The sequence below is a fragment of the Mytilus californianus genome, unplaced genomic scaffold (assembly GCF_021869535.1).
Source record: "Mytilus californianus isolate M0D057914Y unplaced genomic scaffold, xbMytCali1.0.p SCAF_37, whole genome shotgun sequence".
Classification (NCBI taxonomy): Eukaryota; Metazoa; Mollusca; class Bivalvia; order Mytilida; family Mytilidae; genus Mytilus; species Mytilus californianus.
The window spans coordinates 344,121-361,573 of NW_026262687.1; the positions used below are offsets into that span (position 1 = coordinate 344,121).

At 31.8% G+C, this 17,453-nt stretch overlaps 1 long non-coding RNA gene across 1 annotated transcript; it reads left to right on the forward strand.

The window, feature by feature from the left end:
- The first annotated feature begins 576 nt into the window (after positions 1–576).
- On the forward strand, positions 577–13,088 carry LOC127736806 (uncharacterized). Its single transcript, XR_007999185.1, has 2 exons — positions 577–741; positions 12,957–13,088. It is a non-coding gene; the product is annotated as an uncharacterized LOC127736806 (long non-coding RNA).
- Positions 13,089–17,453: the final 4,365 nt, after the last annotated feature.

The window sequence follows — 17,453 nt, forward strand, 5'->3', positions numbered from 1 at the left end:
ACTGGTAGTAGCATATGCGTTAAACAAAGAAAACTACTTATGGATACTAATAGTGACAGATATAACACTTTTTCAATTTTTCCCAGCTCTCATTTGTTAATATCTACTCAAATAACAGTGTTCTTACCTATATGTTTATTTTTATCAGAGATTCTTCCTTCAATATAAATACAGTGGTCCAAACATAAAATATAATTGATAATTTTGTCCCCCCTTTTTTCTACATGTTGGAAAAGGAGAGTGATTTGGTAAAAAACCATACTTTTATGTATAAACATGGATCAACAAGAGCAATTTATGTATCTCCAAGCTAGACAACTTGCTAAAATGGTTATAAAATGCATTTCAAGTGAGATTTTGGATTTCCTACATAAGTATACACCAATTTTCCTTGAAATAAGTAATTCACTAAGAAACACAATAAAACATGAACACTCACTAGATAATTTGACCAAAAACAATATTTATACTGTAAACTAGTCATGATATACAAGTCATTGGTTTCAGTGTTAGATAATCCAAAAATTGAAATTTCGGGTAAAATCTTAACTGAGTGCATGCTAAATGACCAAAAAGGCTAAAATACCTTATTTTAGCAATTTGAGGGTTGTAACTTGACACTAACATAATTGTTACATAAAAAAAATAATGTAACATGATTTCTGACAACAAATGTGACCAATTTTCACTGTAAAGGGTATGATTTCTAAAAATAGAATTTCACATGCCTGTCAGTAATAGGTATAAAACCACTAATTCATAGCCCCATTGCTTTCTATGTAAAATTCTGCAAATTCAAGCATTAATGGCTACTTTGTCTTAAGTTCAAATAAAGTGGCAGTTATTTCATGTCAAAACTGTACCTTATCCTGACTTGTGCTGAAAAAATCAACATACCTTTAATTGCATATTAGAGCGTACTTGTTCCCGGAAGTTTGATAGTACAAAAACAGGAACTTCTGATCTGAACAACAGGCCAAATGAGCCCTCCTATTAAAATTTCATATACTTCTTTATTATTCAAATAAAACTTTCAATAAGGGTTCTACAGTGATCCCAAGTCCCCAAGCTTTCATTTGATACTAAAACTACCCAAATATTCCAACTATTGACAAAGATACAGCTATGCGTAGGAACTATTTTGTTTACAATATGTACTACTTTCTTGTATGTTCTTTCCGACCGGGCCTGAATTAGTGGTTCTATACCATATTCTTCTGTATAGAGATTCAATTCGTGTTAAAATAACTACGATAATGTATCAATTTATTTAGACGAAAAAATGTCAAAATTATTAAAATGTGAACACGTTCGGTCCACCATTGATTACGTGATAAGCACATGTGTGATTCACACTACAGTACAAGTGTATTTTAAGAAAATAGAACAACGATAAAATACGTTGTATTTAACGAACTTGGATATTAAGTTCTCAAGATAACTAATGTTTATAAAACATTTTATACTGGAACAGCGTTCTCAGTTTTACAAAATCTTAAAATTCTGGACATCGTCACAGATTATAACGAGTTAGACAACTCGCTGCTCGAAAAATAATATGCTTGGCACAGGTAATAGCCGCAGTATTTATAGCTAGGTATAGCTACGTCATACCCATAGGTCAAGGATTTTGACCTCTTTTAAATGAGATGCCTCGTTGTACATCGGGAAATGAATGCTATAGTTACATCCTCGAAGAGCCGAGGAGCGTAATTAGTAGAATGGACCTCCGTCATGATTCTTTATATCATTCATCATTCTTCCGACCGAGTCAGACATGGATTATCGCTCCGAATTTCAATACTAACGGATTCCTTGTTAAGGAGAATATCTTTCAACAATTTGACAATACGCTATTGAAATAAAATTGAGAATGGAAATGGGGAATGTGTCAAAGAGACAACAGCCCGACCATAGAGCAGACAACAGCCGAAGGCCACCAATGGGTCTTCAATGCAGCGAGAAACTCCCGCACCCGAAGGCGTCCCTCAACTGGCCCCTAAACAAATATGTATACTAGTTCAGTGATAATGGACGTCATACTAAACTCTAAATTATACACAGGAAACTAAAATTAAAAATGATGCAAGACTAACAAAGGCCAGAGGCTCCTGACCTGGGACAGGCGCAAAAATGCGGCGGGGTTAAACATGTTTTTTGAGATCTCAACCCTCCCCCTATACCTCTAGCCAATGTAGAAAAAACAAACGCACAACAGTACGTACAGTAAAACTCAGTATAAGAGAAGTCCGCATGGTATGAAATGCATGGTAAATGCAGGGTATCCAATTTATTTATCGACATCTTTGTGTAAAAAAATTTATCCAATTTTGCTATATGAATAGAAAACAAAAACACATTTCCTTGCAAAATCTAATCTAAAATTATTGAAAACTTTCATAATTTATGGGTATATTTTTAACATGATACACCACAGCCGATTTTTGTATGTTTGAAAATTACACACTGCCGACTGTTTGGATTAACGTATCAATTAGAAGGTAGGTTAGGAGGTCACAAAACAGAATTAAAGGACAAAACGCTATTATAAGGTTTTTCGGATAATGTTTTTTTTAGCAAATATCAAAAAAAAAAATCTAAAACTTTTACAATATACAATTCATTTTAGGTAAACACCTAGAGTTATCAAATATATCAGCATACATAGATAAGGAAAAAAATGCTATCAAAGATACTTAAGAATTTGCCTAGCTTCATGCCTAAGAAATATACATCTTTTTATTGTTCACATTTATTTAACCTTTATTCAACAATGGGAAAGAACATTTGCTTCAGCTGTGAAATGAATTGATTAAAAAAGACTTTAAATATATTTATTTCTGTCTTGTCAATATCTTAGCATAGAATATGATCAGAATATGGTCTGTATATAAAACAAGTATATACAGACCATATTCTGATCAAAACAAGTATATATATACCGCTGTAATAAAAGTACTAAACAATGTATACTACATGTAAATATATGCTACTTCCTACAGAATTTAGTTAATTGGTTTTTAATTTGGTTTTTGGTCATAATCGTATATTTTTTTTAAACCACTAATTTTGAGATTTATGATATGGTCGTGTAGTTTTAACAATGTCGTCAATAGTGTTTAGAAAGAAGCTATTAAAAAATATGTTAGAACCTTAAACTACACATACATGTACGAAGCTATGATACCATGACAGGTGTACATATGATGTAATTGTGAAATAGCCATTGTAATTGCCAAGTTTTTAATATTTTAAGGATCATTGATTTTATTACCTTTTGATTATTGGCATGAGCCATCGAACTCAGTCTTTATAGACAGAAAATATTAAATAACGAATACATCAATTACTATAAGAGGAAGAAGAAGACGAAGAAGAATTATTTTATTGTAATGCAACTTGAATAAACAAATAAATACATATTATATAAATAGTAAGTTTGTTATTAAAATGACAGAAAGAATTCACGCATTTACAAGGATACATACTCGATGCTGAACTTGAATTAGGTTATATTGTTTTAACGAAAAGTTTTATGAGGATCTAGAAGGAGTCCTTCATTTCTGTATTGTTTAATTTTTTATATGCCGTTTTTTTCTACTCTTTAAACTTTTTGTCTATTATTATCAATTCATTTTATTCAAGCACCTTATTAATCTCTATTCTTGATTTTTTTTGGTTCCATTTTCTCTATTCTTTATACATGTTATACTTGTTGTCCCTCATTCTCTATTCTGTAACCCCCCCCCCCCCCCCCCCCCCCAACCCCCCACCCCCATCAACATCTTCTTCTTTCCGATGGTATATTATTTATAGTTTTAACATTGTCTCGTAACGATCTAAGTGCAGTTTTCAGAATATTAGTGCACTTGAAGACATGGTTTCCTGATGATGCCTTGGTGTTCAGACGCATCACTTTCGAAATAAAAGCCAAAAAAAAAAAAGACGCTTGCCCAAATATAAAAAAAGAATAACTTGCACGGGGAATGATTATTCAATGCCACGAAGTAATTATAAGTTTTAGAGGAAAGTATCGAAAGATAACGAAATTAACGATATGAATTATCTGACATAAACATATTCGTATTTTGCGTTGATCGTTCCTGATAAAGTGAAATCCAGAAACGTGCTTCAGACGCATGCCATTTATAAGGTATTTCAATCTTTTTTTTTTCTGTTATGTTTAGAATTTGCAATTACTTTTTTTCAAAGAATAAGTAGATAAATACATAAATTAACATCAAATAAGAAATAAAATAAAATCATAAACGGTTATTGGCGAATAATTTATTTCGTCAACAAAACAAATTAACAAAAGTTTATATATATATATTAATTCCCTAATCTCTTAAAAAAAGACCAACAGAAAAAAAGTTCAAACAATGATTTTATTTTAAATTATTCAAAATATACGTTTTTTCATTCTTGAATTTATATTGTACATTTTTTGTAATTAAAATGTATCATCCATATGAAGGGGCGTAACTCTTAATATAATTCTGAGACACTTTACGGATCTTAACCCGATCTGAAAAGTTTGAACATCACTTTTTATGTTTGGTCTGAATTCGTCTAAAACCGTCTTAACATATCTTTTTTAACAGCTAGAGCCTTCTGTCTTGTTTATCTTGACATGGTTGAACGGACTGAACACGATATATCTGAACAGCGTCTTAAAATCTGAAAAGTCTTAACGTTTTTCCCTAGCGGTAAATTCAGTCAATTCAGACTTGATCAGACCAAAATGACCGTTTCAGACTAAAATCTTTCTACTAGTGAAATGTCGTGGAAATGAGCAGTATTGTAGATAAAGCATAATCGTGGAATAAAAACTTTACATGCTTGACTGACAAATAAAATCCTCAAGCATTCGATTCATTTTCACTGTTTATTTTCGCTGAAACGAACATGTTCAAACTCAACACACGAAGCTTTAAAAAAGTGTACATTATAAACTTATTATACATCAGACTGTTTGTTGGAGGAAAAAATGTGGATGTAAGACTTACGTAAATAGAAACATAAGTTCTTCAATATAATCATTTATTATACATGAACACTGGCAGTGACATCTTATTCAAAATTTCAATAAGGAGATACTGTACGGCCGTCAACAATGAAAACAATTTTTGTCTTTTTTTAATAAGGAATAAAGACATGTGCAGACCGAATAATCTGTCTCTTGTGCGTTTATACCTGCCATTTCTTCTTATTTTTCTTTATCGTTTTACTATAAGTTATTTTCTTTGCCGCAATAACATGTATTTTGCGTACATTGGCCTATAATGGTTTACTTTTACAAATTTTGACTTGGATGGAGATTTGACTCATTGGCTCTCACACCACATCTTCTGATATCTATAGTATAGTATCTGATAATGTATTTTTTGTTTCATCACAAAACAAATATTGTTTAAATACCAACAGCGTCATTCAATGATTGTATAGGTGTACGATGAGTCCGTTAAGGGATTGTGTTTCATACTCATAAATGTCCTGTAGAAAATCTTAGATGCAATGGTGTTTATCCACCGACCAGAGAAGAGACGACATTTTGCACACGGAACGCATATTGGACTTATATTATCACTCGGTCAAAGTCGGAATTTGTGGAATGATATTATGGACATAAGCAATAATATACAGTTGTGATGATTATACAATATACATACATGTATACATAATAACTGAATATGGTATTTGTCATAATGACATTATTTGCCGGACATATACGAATGTATCCGTTTATTTCCCGGGTTCTTATTTGTACGGCAAGGGATTAATAATTAACTACTCGTTTATTAAAGTACTAGTAATTTGACCAATGTTGAACTTTTCTTCGGGTAAAGTTTTTTATTTTAAACAACATAATAAAAAAAGGAAGAAAACCCCACGAGAAACTAAGAGAGAACAAAGCCGACCAATATCCAAATTTTAGAACCTCAAGGTTTGCCGAAAGCGGGGATTGTTAGCTTAAAAAGTTTGTCAATAGCAACTTCCGGCAGTTAAAGCTAGGTAAATGTGTACGTTATTCCAAAAAAAAACAACAAATATTTCATTTTAGTGGTAGTTTATGCTTATTCAACTGTCACATATATTTTATTTTGGACAATTAAACAGAGCAAACAAATGTTCACGGAAGGAAATAGATACAATTAAGAAATCAGGGTATTGAAAACAAACTCGTATAGAGAGAGAAAAACCTTATGACTCAAATTGATAGATTTACCTGGTATCAAACGCTACTGAAAATTCCCAAACAATTATTCTATCGATGAACTGACGTGATAAATATGTCCTTTACAGTATTGGATTGAACGCTATGTGTTCTTAATTACCTGACCAAGTACTGACTAGTCGTTAATCGATCGAGATAGTAAGTGTACTGTACATGTACTGAACAATTGGAAATAATATTATTTGTGGAAAATTCGGCCATTTCAGAGTTAATCAGATTAAAATGACCGTTTCAGTAGTAAAACCTGCACTGGTGTAACAGATTTTTTACCCTATATCTCCTTTTTACAAAAGGCTATCCCCGAGCTCTTATTTATCTCAACATTATTGTGAAATACTTTGGTGAACACTGGCTGGTAATACATGATTTAATGTCCACCAGCATTGGTATAAACCGAATGGTTGTAAAAATCCTTAAACATTCTGAGAATAGATTTATATTTAAACCTTTCATACAGATTTGAAAATTGAAATCGAGCTTGACTTGACATCCGTATATATAATTTGTTTTGTTACAGGTTTTTTTGGCAAGTTATACGACAAATTTATTATTCAATTTTTAATTTATAGTTCTAGTTGATATGTCTAGGTTATGCTTAGTCAATTGAACTGCTTGTGGCACTGTCAGTGGTTTTGTACTTATAACCTATTTGATTAGTATAGCATTTAGCGAGTGTCAGATATGTTGTACTATTTAAACATCCAAAACGCACTATCTCTGATCTTCTTTAATTGCTGCACAGTTTTTTGCTGATAGTGCATCTCCATTAATTTATCAGTACTTCTTCGAAGGACATGCAAAGTTTGTTCCGATGCTGATTCACCTGTTTTACACTTAAAAGCATTTTGAGCACCTGATTCGTTAATATCAAGTAACTCTGTATTTAAAGCATAACATAACGTTTTTGTAGGATCAATACACATTTCTCTCTCGTAGGTTATTCGTGCAAGTTTCTCATGTGCATCATCTGCAAACTTTAATAGATCAACCTTCTCTGGGACGATTGTGCGATCTTTATCATCAGTACCAAATTTGACGACACCATCTAAAATTCCGATGAATATGCCATGTTGACATTTGCTTCGATCAATGGCAACTAAATGATCCCCTCTTTTAAGTTTGCTACAAAATACAATGTATGCCGTTAGTTTCTCTACATGCTATCAAAAGTTCTTTGTCTGAATGGAATTGATTGCGAAAAATAATAACACTTTTTTTGTCTGAGCTATTGACAGCTTTCAATGGGTAAATTAACTTCACAGGATATATAATAACAATTTTTTTAAATATCAGGTATTTTAGAGATTGTCTGTGCTTTCGTCCAGTTATAAAATTCAGTTTCATATGAACAATTCTGCTAGATTTTTCTAAAATTTACTTAAAAAGTTCATTGCATTTTTTAACGGAGTTACATCCTTGGAAATATAAATAGTTTTGACAATAAAATTGTAACAGCTTTCAAACCTACATACCTATGGTTTTTATCAGTAATGTTTTGAACAAGTTCGAATTTAAAAGTCGACCATATATTTTCCCATATTTTCCTTTGTCTTTGTTGCAATCTGAGACTTCAATTGTGTGTAGCAATTTAAATAATGTATTGGTATCAAAGGTTTCCATTAGTAATGTCTTGGAAGAGATCGATAGTCACCGCCAATCTATTATTTCACAACAGTAATACCCCAACAAAAAATAATGTGGAAAATAAAACTGTTAACTTTATCATGACTACTATTTTTAAGGATATTTATGGAAAGGTCAATTAGAAGGAAAAATACATTTTTGAGTTCTTCCTCTTTGATTGATAAAATATCTTCCTTGATTGGGTAAATTATAACGTTGGTCTTTTATAAACGACTGTTGAGTCTCATAAATACATGAACATCTGCAATCTGTATTTAGAATTCTTGTCTTCCTGCGATATAGATACGTATGTCAGTTATTACCAATTTTAGTGTTAAATATGCCAAACATTAAATGTATTAAAATGAATAAAGACCAATGTGTGTGGTTCAGTGATTAAAATATCAAAACAATTACTAGCCAATCATATAAATTTGTACAGATTTGCGGATTCAACGTTGTGCTGATATTTATGCATCAAAGTTTAATTATTTGTGCAATGGTTCTGATAAAAAATGACAATGTACAATACAATATGAAATACAATCATATTCCCAGATATCTCGGCACAGCAAATGTACTTCAATGGTGTATTTTTTAGTTAAATTTATTGTATAAAAATATAACAATCAGTTGTCAACGTTAAAAAACTATCAATTGTGAGAAAATTAGAAAATTAGTTGTTTAACGAGAACAACACCTACCTGAACTCGTGAATTGTTTCCGCATGTAATTCTTCCATTTCATGAAAATGATTCTTTGTCTTTAAATTTTATTTGACGTGAATAATAACCAATATGATGAACTTCTTACTTCACTACAATCTCTACACCACGATGATTAGTATTAATAATTCTTCACGTCAAATAGTAAACGCTATCCGATTGGTGGTCGACCAAGCGATTAAAAAAACTGTTACCTGTATATATCTTGCATTTTAAAAGATCAAATATCCAACCACATAATATGTCTTTGTTTACACGACTCTCTATACATACTTTTAAATTTAGAGTACAGTATACACCTATGCACAAAATAGAAGAGAAAAAGTCATAAAAAAAATAAATGAAAAGTTTTCGTTTTCAAATTTTGAAAAAATGATTTCCGTATAAGAAAAGCATTACAAAAAGGAAAAGTCCATTAACACTGACAAATCAAACTTCATCAACCGACAGAACTAGTTAAAAGCAAATATCATATTCCTGACTTGCGAGTTCCCTCAGATATTAGTGTCTTTTTGTTGTTAGGATGTACAAGTACCCGGTCACGTCTACACTGTGTTCTTGTTATATGTATTTATATTTGTATTCATCTGATGAGTGACGCCTTTGTTCAAATGATTTTTATATTGAACTGGTACCCCATTCAGTTGGACAACCAGATGTGCCTTTTTGGCCAAAATTGGATTCGGCGGCTCTCAGTAGTCCTACGTAACAATAGGACTATTTTGCGTCGGCCGACGTCAACTGAAAAATGGCGCGCTTTGGTATTTTTTTCATTCGTTTGCGGCAAAGTACCGCTGATAAATACTGTTGATTGTAAGCACATCTATATGAGAAAAGTATATGAGTTATTATTACATAATATTTTAATTTTCGAACATTAACATGAAAAGAAATCTGATTTTTTTACATGGAATTTCGGATTTTGATTTCCTGCACTGGAGGATTGGATGGCTATATTAAAAATGGGAACAAAAAAAAAAAAATACTTATACTTCGATTTTCTAAAAAGAAATACATCCTGTTTTTGCTAAGTGAATTCAATAATATGGGATAATATTAAAAATAGCTGCAAAAATATACCTTGTAAATTTGTCAAAGTTAGATCTCAAGACCCGCCTTGGCTAACTGGTCATATAAAAAAACTAATTCGGCGCCGAAAAAGACTTCACAAAATGCCAAAAAAGAAAAATACTGCTGATTCTTGGCGGCAATTTCGATATATTAGGAATCAGTTCATACATTTTATCAAAACAGCTAAACTTGACTTTTTCAAAAAACATGTAAATGTATTAGAGAATCCAGAAACAAATGTAAAGAATTGGTGGAAGTTTTTGAGAAATCTATCTGGGCAGCCTTCGAAAGCGTCAAATCACCCCCCTTTGTTAGTAAATAATGAATATATAGAAGACTATTTTGATATAAGTCCTGCTTTCGATCGGGTCTGGCATTAATGTCTAATTCATAAACCTAGAAATATTGATATAAGAGGAAACCTATTAAAGTGGTTTATGAGCTATTTATCAAATCGGAAACGAAAAGTTGTTATTTCTGGTCAATCCTCGTATACTTTTGGTGTAAATGCAGGCGTCCCTCATTGATCAATATTAGGCCCCTTACTTGTCTTAGTATATATAAATGACATTGTAAGCGACAAGGATTGTAATATAAAACTATATGCTGACGATACTTCCCTTTTCATAGTAGTTGAAGATGAATATGCAGCAGCGAGCAAACTTAATTCTGATATAGAGACTATCAAGAATTGGTCAATCCAATGGCTAGTAAACTTTAATGCAAAAAAGACTGAAGCTATGACAATTTCCTAGAAAACAGTAAAACCCCATCATCCCCCTCTTTATATGAATGATAATATAATTTCAGGGGTTGAAAGCCATAAACACCTTGGTTTAATTTTTCATGAGGATGGTTCGTGGCATTCTCATGTCAATAAAAAAATTGAAAAGATAACACCCAGATTAAATTTTATCGTGCTTTAAAATTCAAATTCAAAAGAAAGTATTTACTAACTATATATCTAAGTTTTATCCGACCTTTATTTGAATAAACAGATATTATTTGGGACAACATTCCAGACTATATTAGTGAAAAATTAGAAAATATGCAAGTTGAAGAGACTAGGATAGTTACTGGTAGTACAAAGTGATCATCCATAAACAAATTATACGACGAAACGGGATGGGAGTCACTATCAGAAAGACGTAAAAAACACAAAATTTTAAAATTTCATGAAATGTTTCACAATAAGACCCCTGATTATCTAAAGGTATTATCCCTAAACAATTGTTTAATACTCATAACTATGACACAAGACGAACGAATGACACGCAACATATAAAGTGTAGAACAGCATTTTATCAGAAATATTTTCTTCCATCAGTTATTCAATCCTAGAATGCTATTCCGGACGATATCAGATTAAGTCCATCTAAGTTTACACTTAAACGTTACCTTAATCAAAACGTAAGTAAAATACCAAATTATTTTTTTATGGAGACAGGAAGGGACAAATACTTCATGCTAGACTTCGGATGGATTGCAGTAATCTAAATGAACATTTATTTAAGAGAAATCTGGTTGAAAGTAAAAACTGTCCTTGCGGTAGAATCGAGAGCAGTAAGCACTTTTTTCTCGAGTGTAATAATTACTCTCTTGTTCAAAAACGTACGATAGAAACAATTCCGTTCCAATACAGTATAAAATCATTCCAGTTTGGCAGCAATATTCTCAGTCAAGAGGAAAATCTACTCGTGTTTAAACAAGTTCAACAATTTTTAGTAGATTTTAAGCGATTTGGCATATAGCGTCTTTCATGGTTGGGATCGCGATTTGGGTGCCAGTCTGGACAAAGTCCTGGAAACACACACCGCCGCCGGTACATTTATATAGGAACGATCTGACGAAAAAAAAATCAACTTTCATGTGCAGTTATTTCCCTTTTTCTTTTTTGACAGGGAGACGGATTAATATAAGGGAAACCATGTTTCCGAATCCCTTTGCATTAATGGTATAAAACCACTAATTCATAGCCCCATTGCTTTCTATGTTAAATTCTGCAATTTCAAGCATAAATGGCTACTTTGTCTGAAGTTCAAATAAAGTGGCAGTTATTTCATGTCAAAACTGTACCTTATGCTGACTTGTGCTGAAAAAAATCAACATACCTTTAATTGCATATTAGAGCGTACTGGTTCCCGGAAGTTTGATAGTACAAACACAGGAACTTCTGATCTGAACAACAGGCCAAATGAGCCCTCCTATTAAAATTTCATACATTTCTTTATTATTCAAATAAAACTTTCAACAAGGGTTCTACAGTGATCCCAAGTCCCCAAGCTTTCATTTGATACTAAAACTACCCAAATATTCCCACTATTGACAAAGATACAGCTATGCGTAGGAACTATTTTGTTTAAAATATGTACTACTTTCTTGTATGTTCTTTCCGACCGGGCCTGAATTAGTGGTTCTATACCTATAACAGCACCAAACTTGTTATATTGACTTCTGCTTGACTTAATTTCCTTCTATGATCTATTTCTAGCATAGAAAAACAGATAAAGCTTTTGTCAAAACACTATATCACTGAATTCAAGCTCAAATTGGACTGGTAGTAACATATGCATTAAACAAAGAAAACTACATATGGATACCAATAGTGACAGATATGACACTTTTTCAATTTTTACCAGTTCTGATTTGTTAATATCTACTCAAATAACAGTGTTCTTACCTATATGTCTTATTTTTATCAGAAATTCTTCCTTGAATATAAATACAGTGGTCCAAACATAAAATATAATTGATAATTTTGTCCCCCCTTTTTTCTACATGTTGGAAAAGGAGAGTGATTTGGTAAAAAAATCATACTCTTATGTACAAACATGGGTCAACAAGAGCAATTTATGTATCTCCAAGCTAGACAATTTGCTAAAATGGTTATAAAATGCATTTCAAGAGAGATTTTGGAATTCCTATATAAGTATACACCAATTTTCCTTGAAATAAATAATTCACCAAGAAACACAATAAAACTTGAACACTCACTAGATAATTTGACCAAAAACAATATTTATACTATAAACTAGTCATAATATACAAGTTTCATTGGTTTCAGTGTTAGATAATCCAAAAATTTAAATTTCAGGTAAAATCTTAACTGTGTGCATGCTAAATGACCAAAAAAGGCTAAACTACCTTATTGTAGCAATTTGAGGGCTGTAATTTGACACTAACATAATTGTTACATAAAAAAAATAATGTAACATGATTTCTGACAACAAATGTGACCAATTTTCACTGTAAAGGGTATGATTTCTAAAAATAGAATTTCACATGCGTGTCAGTAATAGGTATAAAACCACTAATTCATAGCCCCATTGCTTTCTATGTTAAATTCTGCAATTTCAAGCATAAATGGCTACTTTGTCTGAAGTTCAAATAAAGTGGCAGTTATTTCATGTCAAAACTGTACCTTATGCTGACTTGTGCTGAAAAAAATCAACATACCTTTAATTGCATATTAGAGCGTACTGGTTCCCGGAAGTTTGATAGTACAAAAACAGGAACTTCTGATCTGAACAACAGGCCAAATGAGCCCTCCTATTAAAATTTCATACATTTCTTTATTATTCAAATAAAACTTTCAACAAGGGTTCTACAGTGATCCCAAGTCCCCAAGCTTTCATTTGATACTAAAACTACCCAAATATTCCCACTATTGACAAAGATACAGCTATGCGTAGGAACTATTTTGTTTAAAATATGTACTACTTTCTTGTATGTTCTTTCCGACCGGGCCTGAATTAGTGGTTCTATACCTAATGTATTACTGTATTTATATGTATATCTCATGTAATGATTTTTGAAATAAAATGTGTTTAAAGTAAACCCTTGTTTTGTTGTTTAACACGTATAGAGCCCCTAACTTCATGCTACACCATGCACATTATTTCCAATTGATCTTACGATAAAGTTTTGAAAACCGGCGTGGAAAAAAAAACAAAACGTGTCAACACATATTTTCATTTTAAAAAATCATTAACTTGGCTCCTGCATCTTATTAACTTCACGTATATTACGAAATATGTTTGAAAACCGGTTGTACGTTAACATTACATCATTGATCGACATTATTAAAAGTAAAATATTTAGTAAAATTTTGTATTTTTATCCAGGACAGAACATCTATTCTGGACTTACGTGTCGGACCAAGATTAACGTGGGAAGATTGCGAACTTATGACTTATTAAGCGAAATGAACCATGTTGTAAGACATTTTCAGGCGGGTGAGAGGATTTTATTTTCAAATTTTCAATTCCTCCAAAACCATTTTGTAATGTGTTCTTCATATGCAAGGGTAATGATAAGCGTTTATATCATGTAATTATATGGAATTTTACATAATTTTTCAAGTTCTTAAATAAATAATTCTGATTGACAACCACTGTTGTACACATAATTGCCACTTTAGAAACCTATTTTCAGTAAATTGCAGAAAGGTGGAAAAAAGCTCTCTTTTAGACTACAAACATCAAATTTATTTTGTTTTCTAAGGTATAATTTGTAGTGACCATCTGTTGAAGCATATATGCATTGGTTGCAACAAAATTATTTTGTGTACAGAGTAAATTTGAAACTCAAACTGTATTGAAAATACTAGGGTTGAAGATTTTATGATTCTTATCCAAGGTGCAAATATAATAATAAAGTAAAACATATGAACTTAATCAAAAAGAAAAAATGTTGTTAAATGACTCTATTGAGGTGCTATTGACAGAGGGTGTTTGTTGTTGTTCAACAAAAAATGACAGCCTTGGGTCAAATCTAAGGACTTACTATTATACATTTGTACGTTGGCCGACTTTTTGTACTTACTATTCGGTCACAAGATCGTGTTTGTGTCCATTTCTTTATTCCAATCATGTTTTTGTACCAATGTTGAGATGTCGATAGCACTTATATGCCACCATACCAATGTGTTTCACGATTCTTGCGCTTTGGATATCATTCAGTCTTCCTGACACGAAGTAATTATATCAATAAAAAATCCACGGTTTTCTCATCATTTAAATTTGTGATAAACCGTGATTTACGTTCTTGGACACCGCCTATTACTCGTAACCCGAATATTTCATGCCCTTCCCGTAATCAATCTATATTCTCGGAAGGCGATGTTGTCACCATAGAGCAACAGAATATGTCGACGTAATAATTTTGGTTACATTTTTCGAAGAAATACGAAAACCGAATTTTCCAACAAGAAGTTTGTATGAAACTACACATGTATGTTGTGTTTTGTGTACTGTTGTTTGTCTGTTGATCTTTTTTATTTTTTAGCCATAGCGTTGTCAGTTTATTTTCGACTGATTAGTTTGAATGTCCCTTTACTATTTTTCGCATCTCTTTTTCACTCATGCGTTATTGTTGTTTGCATCGAAATTCGGAGAGTACAGGGGTGTTCAAAACAGGGCAAACATGTGTTTTTATTTAAATGTAGGGGTCTCAATTGTTTAATAGGTTTTTCCTTACATGGTCGGTAGATTTAGAATTTGAAAAGGTTCTGTTTTTTTTTAAGTAAATATTCATTCAAATGTCATAGAAAGGTGATTCCTTAGATATGTAAAGATAACAATATGTGTCAATTAATTGTAAAATTATAGATTTTATTCGAAATTGGAGAAGGCCCCACTTTCGTATATTTTTCTATAACGTCTATTGGTCTGCTACAATTATAAGCTGTTTCTAAAATCTCCGCCTCGATTTTTTTTTATACTTTCAGAAAAAAGGGCACTTATATCGAGAAGAAATGGAGGTGAACGGTCATCTTTATTTTGTACATATGGCAACATTTTGGGTACTTTGCTAATTTGCATAGGGGCCATTCTGTCTGATCACGACAGACAGACATTACAATAGGATTAGACAGCCATGCCTTTTAAATATAAGTGTCAATATGCCAATTCCTATGTCGAATCAACAACTTGTCCGAACAAATGAATTGTAATTGCGTTTTGGCTTCTGTCTGTATACAAATGAACATTATCTATTTTGAAAACTTTCGGCCTTTTCACTTTGTAAATCGGAAGTGAAACCGTAATATAATTGCTATATAAAATAACGAAAAATCGTAAAAAGCACGATTCAAAATAGAAAATAAGATACAATAAGATATTGTTAAAGATTTGTCCGCATATGGGGAAACACCTTGTATGTTGAATTTTCAGGTTTACTAACTTTTATCTGACCTGCTTTCTTTGATTCAAAAACATGATGAATTCATCCTTCCCACTACATAAAAAGTCAATTTTCAAGCATATTTCCTTAGAATTACACAACATTTTTTGTTAATATCCACCAAAGGAAGTTTTCAAAGACACCTTATTTTCAGATCCAAGATGGAAAAGGATTGGATTATCCGCAAATTTGATATATTATATTTGCAATCTACAATTAAGGGAAGTAATTCAATCAAAAGAGCAAAAGTTACGTGGTGCATATCATATAAATAAGTACCTTGAATGTTGCTCTATGATGTCCCCACTACGGGGTAGTGGTTCTCCCTTAACCTTTTTTCTAAAGTACACGATAGCTATTCACCTCTCGAAAATATCCACTCGAATTTTTGAAACATAACAAATATATTTTAAGACATCAATAAATTTTAACTGCTAGTTTATTTTTTTAAAGCAGAAGTGCCAGAATCGAACTTAATCGAAGTTGTGTCAGTTCATAGAAAATAAAATAAAATTATTTCACTCACTCTCAACAACAGGGCAAAATGAAGGAAATGTATCTAAGCATTTTCGATTATTTAAGTATGTGATATATGATAAATATTCAAGAGTGAGCTCATTTGATCAAATCTAGCCTTGTAACACAATTTCTTGAAAAATTATCAAAGCAATATTAAGTGCTCCTACAACATATGGGTCAATGTCTAATTTTTTATGAAAAAATTCAAATAATTCTTGAATGGCAAAACTTGAATTCACCAAAAACAAAGTGAGCTTTCTTTAAATTAAACTCATGCAACAACTGTAATTAGATTTTTGAATATTTGTTTGTTGGTATTAATATTGATTTTTTTATTTGAAAAAATTAATTTCAGATTAAATATCATTGTTATACACATATGCATATTCATGGCTCTACAATCTGTCGATACCTGTATCTTGACATTGCACAAGGTTGTGTTTTTTCCTGACTGTTCATGTCGTCTTTTCACTAAATTCATTGGATGTTGGATGTGGACTGATTGAGCGTTTGCATACTGTTGTGAACTTACAAACGGGTCCGAGCGGGTAAAATCTTACATGGGTGTTCACAACAAGTATTTGTCTCATAAACAATTACCACAACTTTTTACACGGACGTTACGTTTTATGCAAACAACGTGTTAAAATACAATACTTTATTATCAATACACAATAAATATACTATAAGTTTATTCACACAGGAATACGCGAATAAATAATAACAAATGAACAATCAACGTGAATGTGTTTTAATTGCCGATCGCGCTATATTTAACAAGGGGAACTTGATGCGGAGATCAGTAAAATAGTGTGTAATGCTGTTTACCTTTTGTAAAATATGATATAACAATAAATCTTCTTCTTCTTCAATCTCAACGTCTACATAAAAACAACTTCTCTCTTGAAAACCCGATAAACAATTGCTGGGCGGAAGTTGACGTCACAAAGGGCAAGTGAAAGTACGAGAATAAATATAACGTAACGTTGTTTAAATTGTACTATCACAACATTCCCCCCCTCCCCTTTAAAAAAATCGTTTCGCCCTCGAAATTAAAACATTACCTATATGTACCTTATTTACAGTAAAAAAAA